At 32.6% G+C, this 14,351-nt stretch overlaps 1 protein-coding gene across 26 annotated transcripts in view; it reads left to right on the plus strand.

Moving 5' to 3' along the window:
* The window catches only part of BAZ2B (bromodomain adjacent to zinc finger domain 2B), a 423,693-nt gene that overhangs the window by 198,828 nt on the left and 210,514 nt on the right, over positions 1 to 14,351 (plus strand). Inside the window, exon 1 of one of the 26 annotated variants that reach the window (XM_074399605.1) lies at positions 5,787 to 12,362. The exons of the other annotated variants lie outside the window; for them this stretch is intronic. The gene's annotated coding sequence lies outside the window, so the exon portion shown is untranslated. Of the gene's footprint in view, positions 1 to 5,786; positions 12,363 to 14,351 lie in introns of those variants that run through there. 26 annotated transcript variants of the gene reach the window in all.

Here is a 14,351-nt window from a genome sequence, read left to right on the forward strand (position 1 = left end):
ATAAAGATAAGGTACTAAGCAAAACAGCCACTCAGTACTCATGGAGCTTTTCATTCTATTGGTGAAAGAGATAAATAAGTTATATGTAGTATATTAGATGGCAGCTAACTCTTAGGAGAAAGGTAAAGCAAATTAAGAGACATGAGTATGAATTAGCCAGGGGTATGAATTAGTATTTGTTATAGATTGGCCATTGAAGATCTTTCTAATAAGATGACAATTTAGCAGAGATCTTAAGGAAGTGAAGGAGTTGAGTCATGCAGATACCAAGGTGAGAACTGTTCCAAAGAAAACAGTAAATGCCATGACACTGAGAGAGATCGTGCTTAGCATATTCCAAGAATAATAAGGAAATCAGGATGGCTAGAGTTGTGTGAGCAATGAGCGAGAGTTACAAAGGAAGCCAGAGATTTCACAGAAATCAACATTTAAGTTTCTTTAAAGAGAAGATTGAAAAAAATGCTCTTTAAGCTTAATCAAATCACACATTGTTGTCACACCAGTGGTTCCTGAAGTAGTTTTGGTAGATCATTGGTTGTATGGAGTATTTCATGAAAAAATGTTCCATAGTCAAATAAGTATGGTATACACAGAGTTAATGTTAAAGTAAAAAGGTTTTGTTTTATTTAACAACTTTTTCTGAGCCTTTTAAAATGTGCTATGTTTTGTGAACCTCCAACTTATTTGACCCTTCCTACAATGAACATCTTATGGGACTAGTGTTTTTCATGCTTTGGTAAGTGCTGTATTAGACCGTCCTACAGCTTAACTAGAGGTTAATAAAAGGATTTTCTACAATCAATTGCTGTTTTATAACTTCTCTACTGTTCTTTCTTTTTCGTTTTTTTTTAAACGGAGTCTCGCTCTTGTTACCCAGGCTGGAGTGCAGTGGTGTGATCTCGGCTCATTGTAACCTCCACCTCTCGGATTCAAGTGATTCTCCTACCTCAGCCTCCCAAGTAGCGGGGATAACAGGTGCTTACCACCACACCCAGCTAATTTTTGTATTTTGAGTAGAGATGGGGTTCACCATGTTAGCCAGGCTGGTCTCTAACTCCTGACCTCAGATGATCCACCCACCTTTGGCCTCCCAAAGTGCTAGGATTACAGGAGTGAGCCACTGTGCCTGGCCTCCTCTGCTGTTCTTAAGCCAACACCTTTCTTGGCCCATTTTTAACAAAGACTACATTTCTTTTTTCCCCCTAAACATTTCTCAAATCCATCTTTTCTTCTCGGTTCAAGATGCTTAAATCTTAATGTAGATTTGCATCATGTCTCATTGGGCTGTCGCAGTAACCCCCTAACTGGTGTCTCTGCCCCTAGTCTTGCTGTGTCTAAGTTCATCATTCTCTCAGTGATGATGTAATTGACATCACAGATCAAACCAGGTTATTTACCCACTTAAACTCCTTTATTAGCTTCCAACCACTACAGAGTAAAATTTAATCTCATTTACAGGGAATATGAAATCTTCCACAGTTTATCTCTTGCTTACATCTAAAAGTAATGCCTCAATCTCCCATACTTAGTGGTCTCCAAATGTTAAATGGCATTATGCTTCCTCAAACAAGAGGTGAGCATATATAATCCTTTTGCCTTTACTCAGTGCTGTTACCCCTGCCTGACACAGCCTTCCCCTGTGAGAAGGCTTCCAGGTGTAGAGCAAAGGTCATCTACAACAACACTCTCAAGTTCTTCCTGGATAAGTCAGATGCACCCATCTAAACATACACTCTATCAAAACATTGAAAATAATGAAATAAAAATATATATATTTTTTTCTGCTGTGTATATCTGATACTTTGTAACTGTGCTAAGTGCCTAATACTTAAGTGGATACCCAGTAAGTATTAAAATTAACTCAAGAAATTGAACAGTCTTTTCCTATAGTTCATAACCTGTTTGGAAAAACATAGGTGAAAACCTACAAGACAAAACCTAGTGAAGAGTTTCTCCATATGATACAAAAACATGATTCACAGAAGAAAACAAATCAGTAAATTGAACTTTACGAAAATTAAAAACATTTGCTTTGCAAAATGCCCTGTTGAGATGATGAAAAGACAAACTACATACTGGGAGGAAATATTTGAAAACCACTTATCTGACAAAGGACTCATCTTGGATATAAAAAAACTAAAAACTCAATATTAAAAAGGCAAACAGTCCCATTAGAAAATGGGCAAAAGATATCCATTTCACCAAAAAGTATATACAGCTGTCAGTTGAACACATGAGAAGATGTTCAGCATCACTAGCCATCAGAGAAATGCAAAAATGACATACTACGATACACCTCTTAGAACAGTTGAACTCTTGCTTGAACTCAGGAGTTTAAGACCAGCCTAGGCAACATAGCAAGACCCCATCTAAAAAAATTAAAATTAAAAATAGTGACAATATGAAATGCAAGGATATGAAGAAATCAGATTCTCATGTATTACCAGTGGGAATGTAAAATGGTACAACCACTCTGAAAAATAGTTTGTGGTTTCAAAATAATAAAACACACATTTACTATATAACCTGTGAGCAGAGATTCCACTGCACTCCAGAATGAGTGATAGAGTGAGACCTGTCTCAAAAGCAAAATAACAAAAAACTATTAGGATTTTTCCCTCTACTTCCCTACCCATCTCTGAAATAAAAAAGAAAGAGTTTCTCCTCTTCCCTAAACCTAAAACTTCATTTTTTAAAATTTATATTCACTTCTGCCTCCTCTAGAGGCTTGCTTCATTGATCTGCCAAAAGACATATTCATTTTTCTTTCTCATGACTTATCCATTGTTATCTAAAGGATCGTCCTGGTTTGAAATAAAGTGATAAACAGAAGTGCAAATAAAACCTTCACTTCACTCAAGTGTTTGTGTTAGCATATTAAAGATATATATCTATGTTAATGTACGTAGCTTTACATCATTCATTTTAACTACTATATAGTATTTCATTATAAAAACATACTATACTTTCATTTATTCATTTTCCAATATTTTCAAGGTTTTACTCTGCACTGCAATTTACATTCATATATATGACTTTTTATGTGCATGTATGGGAACTTTTCTGGGTGAGATATCCAGAAGTAGAATTACTGTATTATAGGCTGCATCCAGGTTTGACTTTACTATATATTGCCTAATTTCTTTCTATATAGGGTACCAGTATATGTGAGGAATGCATAAAGGATTTCTTCTCTACTTTTTTTGGCATTTGCTTAATTTTTGTATTCCCATTTTCTGCATAAAGAGTCTGCTTTGAAGTTGAATAAATTTTACTTCTACAATACAATTTTTAAATTTCTTTCTCTAACCAGCCAAGAAGTAAAAAAAAAAAAAAATTATCTTTACTTTCATACATGAATAACTTTTATATTTATCTCCTCATTTGTCACTCTTCTGCCACACCTTAGTACACAACCTAACTTTTGCCTAAATTATCTCAGGGGATCAAATGTTGCAATATCTTTATTGTATATTTCTTCCTGCTTCAATTCATCCTCCTTAAAACTGCTAGATCAATATTTCTAATGTGAGTAGTTTACCATTGTTTGCAGCATTAAATTTAAACACTTAGTATGGTATTTAAGGTCATTTCCAATAAGGTCTTAAAGTACATTTTCAGCCAAATAATTATCTCTCCCACTATTTTTTACATAGGCCCTAGGTACTAGCCAGACTATTATCACTTTACTGATTGATTGAGTCATTCAAACACTGTATAATAACAAGCTCTCAATGCTGCCCAGGTCAGGTTGAGTATTCCTTATCTGAAATGGTTGGGTCTAGAAGCATTTGGGAGTTCAAATTTTTTCAGATTTTGGAATATTTTCATATACATAATGAGATATCTTGGGAAGGGGACCCAGGTCTGAACACTAAATTTATTAGTTTCATATGCACCTTATGCACATAATATAAAGGTAATTTTATACATTTTAAATAATTATGTGCAACATGTCACATAAGGTCAGGTATGGAATTTTTCACTTGTGGCATCATGTTGATGCTCAAAAGTTTCAGATTGCTTTTCTGATTAGGGTTGTTCAACCTGTGTATTAACTCTTGGGTGTTACAGGTACTACTGCTATAAAAGGAACAACTTGTGATTCCTGTTATTAGGGAACTTGGAAGTCACCTCAAGCTATTCTCGGAATACATCCAGTGCTTTTTAGCTTTTGATACTTAGCACATGTTCTCCTTCCCCTTGGGATGCCTCTTTTCCTGGTTCCTCCACCTACCCATCTTTGTTATCCAAATTCCTATAATACTTTCCAAAGTGTACTTCAGATGTCATTTTTTGATAAAGATTTTTTCTGACATCCTCCATTAATTTTGCTCTCAGAGTACTTTATACCACTCTTATGGTATAAATGGTAGTATGTTCTATGTATTTATCTTTTTTCTTTTTTTTTTTTTTTCGTCCCCTCTGGATCAGTATTTATCTTTATTTTAGAGACAGGGTCTCTCCATATTGCTCTGGCTGGTCTGGAACTACTGGGCTCAAGCACTTCTTCTGTCTCAGTCTCCTTAGTATCTGGGACTACCATGTATTTATTTTATTCTTCCAAGACAATAAATAGAGTACTTTGTACATTCATCTGTATTACTAGCATTTAACATAATGCCTTGTATATGATAGGCCTACTGCTAATTAAAATAATTTAATCAAAGGTAACCTGAGTTATTTCTAACTTCACCGATTGGATTTATTTAAGAAAATATCAATTTTACTTAGAAAAAGTATGTAATTTTAATCGTGTTCTTAATTTAAAACACTACAGAATAAACTTGAGAACCTGCTTTGATGAATAGTAAACTTTGTGATTAGTACAACAGCTTTTCCATTTGTTTTTAGACTCTTAAGTAATTTTCTTTTCTCAAGTCAGACTGTTCTCTGTAGAACCATGTGAATTGCTTCTCTTGAAATACATTGGCATCTGCTAGGCACCTCCTCTACTCCCAAAAGCAGTTCTTAATTTTCTGCCATCCTGGGTTTGTTTGTTTGTTGTTTTGTTTTTGAGTTGGAGTTGCAGTCCATTGCCCAGGCTTGAGTGTAGTGTCATGGTCACAGCTTATTGCAGCCTTGATTTCCCAGCTCAAGCAATCCTCCCCCTTAGCTTCCTGAGTAGCTGAAACCACAGGTGTGCATCACCATGCCTGGCTAATTTTTTAAATTGTTGTAGAGATGGAGTCTTGCTATATTGCCCAGGCTGGTCACAAACTCCTGGCCTAAAGCCATCCTCCCACCTTGGTCTCCCAAAGGGTTGAAATTACAGGTATGAACCTGTAATCTCAGTGCGAGCCCATACTGGGCTTCTTTACAGATTTTATTTGAAGAAAGGCCCCTTCTGCCGAAACAATTTAAAATCTTACTGGGTGTAAATTATTGTTTTTTATATGTATTTAATATTTTCCAATATTTTATAGAAACATATTATTTATGTCCCTTTATTTCTCATATTACCACAAATTTTAAATCAGTAGTCTGTATGAATGAGACTTTAGATGAATAAGCAAAAGGTAGATTGTGGACTTTGGGTACAACAAATAAATTATTCTCTGTATATTGTCTTTTAATGTGGAGTTTTAAGGAGTTATTAGAATATCAGAAATTACTGAAATTGGTATATAAATTGTTAGGTTCTCTGAAGCATTTTCTAGATCAGGGCTTCCTAAACGTTAATGTACAGAAGATTCTGACTAAGTCTAGTCTGGGGCCTGAGTTTCTGCATTTTTCTTTCTCTCTTTCTTTCCTTTCTTACTTTCTATCCTTTCTTTCTTTCACAGGATCTTGCTCTGTCACCCAGGCTGGAGTGCAGTGGTACAGTCATAGCTCACTGTAACTTCAAACTCCTGGGCTGAAGTGATCTTTCCACCTGAGTGTCCTGAGTTGCTAAGACTATAGGTGCCTGCCAACGTACCTGGCTAAATTTTAAAATTTTTTGTAGAGACAAGGTCTCACTGTTGCCCAGGGTGGCCTAGAACCCTGGCCTCAAGTGATACTCCCAGCTCAGCCTCCTGAGTATCTTGGACTACAGGCACACACCACCACACCTTGCTAATTATTTTATTTTTTGTACAGATGGGATCTTGCTTTGTTGCCTAGGCTGGTGTTTAACTCCTGGCCTCAAGTGATTCTCCTGCCTTGGCTTCCCAAAAATGTTGGGATCACAGATGCAAGCCACTGCACCTGGCCAAAATTCTGCATTTTTAACAAATAATTTCCATGTTGCTGGTCTGTGGACTTTACTTTGAGTAGCAATGAGCTAGATGACCTTCCAAACCTTATTACCATGTTTTAGGATTTTTTTTTTTTTTTGTACTAGTGAAAGCAGGCTTTTGGTGTCACACAGATACTCATTTAAACTGTCTGTTTAACTACAGTCCAATGTATATTTTGATATTTTAATAGAAATTTCTGGATTTTTGAAGGAAAATCTGTTGTGTATAGATTGATTGATTTTTCAGTGGTTATGTGGTTTTTTTGCTTAAAATCATCCTTCAAAGTTTTAAAAATAGCCTTGACAATTATGAGAGTGTCAGTGGCAACTTTCAGAGTTTACATTTAATAAGGAATGTCGAATTGTTTATTTCTAACAAAATTATAATTGATACTGCCTTTGGTTGTTTTTGCAGGATATTGTTTGAGGTTAGACATTAAGGTAGTATAAAACTGTAATAGTAAACTTAATATTTTGTTTGACTCTGGATGTTTCAGTTGGTATAAGTACTGCTTTTTGTTGCTTTTGTTAAAGCTTTATTATTATGAATTAGTAGCAATTGTATACCAGAGATTAGCCTGTTATTTTATCTGTAGCACAGGTGGATTGAAAACCTAATTTGTGAAAATGGACAACCAGTAGTATAGTATAGATAGCTCTTTAGTTAAATAGTCTATACTCAAAAGGATATAAATTGATTCTGGGGGTACATTAATACTTATTTTTTTAAAGATACATCACATTAAATACTTTCATAGTCTTGTGCTTTTATTAAAAATTGTAACTAAATCATAAATCTAATCTTTAAGAAAATTCCCAGCATTACTTATTTTTGACAAATATTAATTGGTAATCAACATTGGCACACCAGGATAGTAAAACATTTTGAGAGAAAAGTATTATTTTATTTTAAAAACTTTAGAATAATTTTTATTTTAATGATTATATTAGCCCTACATTATTTCATTTAATAATTGTCAATAGTTGAAATTGCTGAAGAAATTACATTATTACAAAAGTGACTTTTAAATGTTTATTATTATTTTCTTATTAAATAAGTAAGCACTTACCTTGCAGTTAAAGTTTTCACATAGAATTTATGTAAAATATTGATTAAAAATTTTTTTGACCTGAGATTCAACAATTCTCTTTAGAAATAAACCTCCTTTGTTTCTTCTGGTAGCATCCATTGATTTCTTTTTTCTAAAGGTACACTAATAGTGCTGATAGAAGCAGAACAATTGGAATTTACATTAAAAATAAATGTGATGAATAAAAAGCAATGCATGGTAATATAGAGCTGATTTTGCTTCACCCATAAGTTCTAAAATCTAAAGGACGATAATACTGAAAAGGTCGAGAAAAAATGTAAGAAAGAACAAACGATGCAAAAAGAAAATGACACTGAGGTCTTGGTTTAATACATATGTATTTCAGGTTGATGGTTGATTTCATTAGCAAATCTCATTGTTATGCAATGTCTGTTCTTCTGCAGCAAAATGAATATTGTATTCTCACAGGTTCTGTGTATATCTGTTATGTTCCAATAAATGAAAATACATCTGTATCTGACTTTGGCTTACTCTTTCCATTTTGGTTTTAAAGAAGAGAAAGAAAATGGAATAACATTCTTTTCTTTTGTTGTTAAATTTGTTTGAAAGCCATTTTGATTTGTATTATGGATATGTTTCCTACTTTTTTTCTTTGAAGTAAACAATTGTAAGGTAGTTAATAAGGTAACCATGATAATTATTCTACAACTTTCTTAATGAATGGAATTAATCTTAAGTTGATAATATGAAATACTTAAGCATATGTTTTTTAACATATTTTTAAATAATTAGGAGTGGTTTTCCTTATTGCAAGAAAGTATGATAAGGAAGTATACATAGTATGCCAAATCTAAAGACTACTACCTTTTACAATAGCAAAATTATATATTGAGATTACTAAGATTTGAATTTTCATAAGTTCAGAAATAAATTTTAGTGGCTATACATTGGAAGAATTCATTGAATGGTAATAAAGTATTATGCTGCAGGAATTTTATGTAATGAGTTTAAATATGGACCAAACTGTATTGGATGACAATTGTCATTTAATCTTAGTCATTTTGAGGTTTGACTGTAGCTTACAAAATCGATTTGGTTTTTGGTAGTGTTCTCCAAAGTTGTCTCACAATTGAAATTATTTTGACAAGCTTGAAAGTAGAAAAACCCAAGCTTTGATTAAATATGGGTTGATTGTATACCATGCAGAAATCACTATGTGGTAAAAATTTGCCTTCTGGTTCAATTGATGCTGTCATAATAAATGTCTTAGTTATGTTGAACAAACATGAGCTGTTATAAATATGAAATACAGCAGTTTATTAATACATCATATTAAGTTTATTTGTACTTAGAGTATTTGCTACATGTTGAGCATTTTGTTATTCATGGTGGGTAATGTAAAAGAAGGAATTTCAAGATCTGGTAAAGGAGATACCCCAAATAATTATATAGTAATATACAGCTAAATTATGTAGAGAAAGGTTTTATGGGCCCTTCAAATAGAGTCTGAGAGAGAGCCATCCTGGAAGTGATGAGACTGAAACTGATAATGAGGTAGGAGAACAGATAGGAAACAACATAAGCATGATCTGGGAGGCAGGAGGACATAAATTTAGGATCCTCAGGAAGCAGAGAACAGACCAACCCAGTAATAAGGAAGATATGATTTGCTACAACCTATTTACCTGACATAAAAACCAGAATGCATCATTGTTATATTTTGTCAGTGTTGAGTCCAGATACTATACCATGGTAGCATGTGGGTTGACATCACTGATAGATCTTGTTTTTTCCCGTATAATACAATAAGAGATAGGAAATTTCCTTTATATCAACTTCTCTGTCTTTCCCCTCCACCAGTAACAAAAAGTAAATGCTCTGAAAGTATGCAAATATGAATCTAAATTAATGCAAACTGAATGTGAAGACAGTCAAATTTATCTACTATAGTTAGAAATACCAAACTGGGCAGGATCAAGGAAGGAAGATCACCAATGAAAAGAGGAACTCTTCTTAGTTAAAAAGAAAGGTCCCTTTTAATTGTTTGGACCTACCTACCAATGTTTTATCTTTTGCCTGATCCTGGAACCCTGGTTATCCCATTTTATGTACTCATCTGGCATAAGAACCTGACTTTAGAAAATAGAATATCAATTTGGAATTTGAAAATAGAATTTAACATAAGATCCTGGGAATTGTTAGTGTTTGTTTAAAAATCCAGATAAGAATTGCAAAAGACTTCCTAGCAAGATGGCTTATTTTTGGGAATCTTTCATTATGTAATCACTCTAGCTCACGCTAAGAAAACATTATATAGAAACTATGTCAAACTTATTTTAATTGCTGTAAAGATTCTATTGAGAAAACAATTGTGTGGTCCAGTGTTGCATTTTTGAAAATTATTTTAAAAACGACTCTCAATTCTAAGTACTAGAGAATGCTTTGGAGGTTGCTTGTAAATTACATCTTATAGAGAATGAGAATTTTGTAATTTGATCTTGTTTCCCACTTTACTCTGATTGCTAAGGAGCTGAACCACCCACATCATAGACTTGTGCAAGACCTTATGATAGGTGTTTCTTTGTTCCAATTTTACCCTGTGTTTTCATCCTTCTTGTTTCCTCTTATTTTCCCTTTTATTCATATTAGTTTTAAAGACAGCATTCTGTTCTTCTACTCATAAAAGTCATCTTAAATTATGTTGGAATAAGATTGAATATAATAATAAGATGGGATATATTTGCTACACCTATTTATTGTAGCAGAAGGCAAACACGTAAGAAGTAGAAAACTTTCTTCCTCCTCTTGTTTCTCCCTCTGCCTTCCACTTCATTTTGTACATACTTCTTAATATGGAGAACTTATCTCTGTGGTTTCTTGGACTTTCCAGAAGGCAGGGGAATTCACTCGAAGCTTTTTGTCTATGTAGCACTACTAGGTCCAGTTAAAGAATGCCTGAGAGGAAAAGTAAGGCTGAAATATTCCCAAGAGAAGGAAAAGATATATTTTTCCTCATTTGTCAGCTCTGAGCACAAGTCTTTTTCCAACTGGTATTTGTTCTTTACCTTTTGACTGAATTGTAAACTCAATATCAAAACTTACTGAGTCTTGATAAAAGCCACCTTGAATGAAACCAAATGTCAAATTTATTTGCTGTACCTCTTTATGTTTTCATTTCATCATGCTCTAAATTTGACACATAGGAAATTAAGATAGTCATAAACCATTGAAACAATTGAAATAATTTTCTTATTTAAAATTTTGTTTTGTTTTGGTGTATGAATTACATAGTTAAAGATACATATGTGGTAGGAATTACATCTTAAATTTTCTGTAAAAGAAGTAAGAACTGTGCTTGCATTCCATGTGACTACTATGGTATTTAAATTATTTAATGTTAATGTAACCAAGAAATTCAGCTGGAAATGTTAACTTCATTGTCACAGTTTTTTGAAAATTTCCTATTTCATGTGTCATTGTAGTAAAGGTGGTGATTAGTGATGTTAGCAACTTGAATTAATGCGGTTCGATACTGAATACATACTCCTTGACATGACATATTACGTATATGTAATGAGACTTGTTCTGAGATTCTATACCCTTGGCTCAGTCTTCTCTCCTGGGTGTTTTTTTTTTTTTGTTATTTTATTATAATTCCATTTTGTTGTGTTTTCTATTTCGGTACATTAGAACTTTATTTTGCAAACTGAATAGATACAAACTTAATTTAAGTAGTATAAATTTAATATGTTAACGTGATTATATGGTTGTAAAAGTGGTCTTAAGAGCTCTTTGCATTAAAATTAAAGCTTATTGTGTTCAGAATAGTAGGACATATATACGTCATAGCCTTAGTAAATATAGAATTTTAAACATAAATGCAAATTTTGTGGATTTACAAAATTATCTAGATATTTTTAAAGTAGTAAATTAATTTATCATTTTAATGGAGTTGGGTTTTTTGTTTCATACCCATGATTAATTTAAGTCAGCCCTCATCAAACTATGCTGGAAATTTCAGAGAGCAAAAAAAACAGCAATTTGGGGGAAAAAAACTATGGGCAAAGAAACTTAGTTTTCAAACTAACAATGTTTTAAAAAATGCTCACAGGTTAAATATTTTAAGGTTTGTTTTCTTTTTGAAATATGTGTTTAAAATAATGTAGAGAGTAGTTCCAAATTATGTAAACTTTCTGATTCATAGGATTTTTTTTTCAAGGACTGACACATAAATTATAAAGCAGTCTTATTTTGCAGGAAGTTGCCCAAATAAAAAAATAGACTTGTGCTTTGATCACAAAAAAAATTAAGTTTCGTCCTTATTATAACTAAGAAATTTCTTTTATGTGCTTTGTTTTGGCAGCTGAAATTTAAAGACTTTTCTTTATGTTTAGCGGGCTTTTAAAGCAGTTATTCTTACTTGTTTTTAAGAATCTTGTTAGCATTGCTTTGTTTTTATAGTTTATCTGCCAGAAGTGTTTGAAACATGCTTTTAAACAGAGCCAGTTTTCAAGCATTCCTATCATGTGAGTTTTTGCATGTGAGGAATAAACCCTTCTTTAAAAAGGAAGAATCTTTATTGTCTGTTTGACGTTAATAAAATTAAGAAAAGAACGATTACTTGAGACAGCAACCTTACCTGGCTTAGTTTTATCACGTGAGCATTCACGTTTGCTGGTGATCTAAGTGCTCCACCTGCCTTTCAGTTTGTTTACCAGGAAATCAAGATGTGTAAACTGCAGGAAGTACTATTTGACCCTCTCCGACAGTATCTCATTACAATAATTGCTAATCTCTGAATAAGACAGCCATGTTTTGTGAGTAACTCAGAGAGAGAGAGGTTGTGTTAGGTAGATTTTAGGTGTTTCAACAAATAGAGCATTGTAAATGCTTACTTGGATTATGGTTTCATGTTAGCTTTTGATAAAAGACATATGCTGACCTTTGGGGTCAGCAAAGCTAGAACACAATAGTAGGTATTCTTTCATGCCTTTTAAGTGAAAAATATCACGGCTTGTTGTTTTGGAGTGCTGTCACTGCTCTGAATCGAAAGGATAATGGCTACTTCCTGATTAAACCCACTCTCCACAGTAAGCTGCTGTTAATGTTGTACTCTGTCTTTTCTCCCGTAAATGCAAGGGTATTTGGTGTTTTCTTTACTTTTTAACGTTGTTTTTTTCATAGATAGATGTCTTCTAAATATATCCTGAGTTACAGTTTACAATTAGAGTAGAAACTACTGTTTAAGTTTGGAGGATTTTTTAAAATGAAAAAGTATTTTTGTTTGGTATCTTGAATCTAACCAGCTCATACACATACTATAGATTTTGGTTAAAGAAATTAGCTTTATTAAAGACGTTTAAATGATAATGATATTAAGCTGCCACTTTCTTGGCACTCTAAGCAAAATTTTAAAAATAACATATACTAAATAGATTAATTTTTTTCAGAGACTTTGGATAAACTCAAATTTTATCTTGATTTGATAAATGTCATAATTCTATTTACATATATTCTCAAAATATGTTGATAATTTTAATTATGAAATTAACTTATTAAATTAGCAAAGAGATCCTTATGATATAAAAACAATGTTAAGTATTCAGAATATAAGAAGGGAATAATGAGCTTCTTAGTCTTAGTTTTAATCCTAAATCTGGCCGTCATGCCATCTGTGGTCCTGGGACAATCATTTAAACTGCTTACTTCAGTTTTCTTGTCTACTGCCCGTGTGAGTGCTTAGGTAATATGTGTATGTTTGTTTATTTCTTTATAGTGGTACAAACTACAAAGAAAATGAGTTTCACAAGTATTTTATAAAATGGAGAACTGACTCTGCACTTAGGAAAACATTAGCAGTAACAACAGACAGAAATAATTTTTTAAAATTTATGACTTTAAAAGAAACACCTTTACATTGTCTCTTTAATTTGGAAGAGAACTCTTAGTTTTGCTCAATCTTTTAATATAATACTATCAAAGGAATATACATAGGAATATACGTATGTTGTTGGATACATTACTAAAACGGGAAGTAGAAAGCCTAAAGGTGATTTAATAAAGAATGACAAATATACTTAACATTATTTAACTTTTTCTCAAAAGTCTTATTTCTGAAAGTAAAATTGTTCAGAGTAGAGGGAAAAATGTATATATGTATATATTATGGACATATAAGTGTAGGTGATATATGTAGTAAAATGTTTAATTTTTAAGCTGTAGTATTAGGTATGTTGATTATATAAAAAGAAAACTTCAGAGTATGAAAAATTGAAAGTAGTTACTGAAGAATATTATAGAACCTAACATCTAGGAATGTTAAAAATGGGATAATGTAAATAGAATCCTACTTTTGTTGAAAGAATTAAGGTAATTTCTTTCACATAATGCTTATTGGGGTAATTTTAGGTAACTCAGTAATTTTGGATATAAATTACTGGCATATTCTGAAGAGATTCTAAAGGTTAAGGTTTGTGAGTATTGTAACTTAATCAAGTTATCAAAGTTATAATAATGCCTCTTTTAATTTGCAATAACAAGTAATTGATGTCATTTATTGAATGCTTACTATACGCAAACCTCTGGGCTCATTCTCTTGTCATTTAATATTCATAATAATCACATGAGGTGGAGGTACCTTTATTCCATTTTATCAATGAGGAATTAATTGTAGAGAATTTAAATAATTTGATTAAGATCCTTAGCCAGTACATACCAGAGCCAGACTGAAAACACAAACACAATTCAGAATCCGGAACAGTCTCCAGTGTCGTACCATTAACCATTGTGTTTATATTTTGGAGATAGTAAAGGTGCTTACACATTTGATTTAGATGGTTTTATTTTATTCATTAATTTATCAAATATTATGGAGTACCTAAGTGTCAGGCATTTTAAGAAATTACAGGCAATAGCATTATAAAGCAATGTAAAATCCCTTGTCTCAAGAAGCTTACAGTCTAATGGAAGAGGCAGAAAATTAATAGGCTAAACAGTACAATGTGATAACTGATAAAATGTAGGTAAGTACAGGATGCTAAAGGTGGCGCAAAGGAGAGATATCTAATATATCATTTTAT

This window comes from Saimiri boliviensis, chromosome 5, assembly GCF_048565385.1.
Source record: "Saimiri boliviensis isolate mSaiBol1 chromosome 5, mSaiBol1.pri, whole genome shotgun sequence".
NCBI lineage: Eukaryota > Metazoa > Chordata > Mammalia > Primates > Cebidae > Saimiri > Saimiri boliviensis.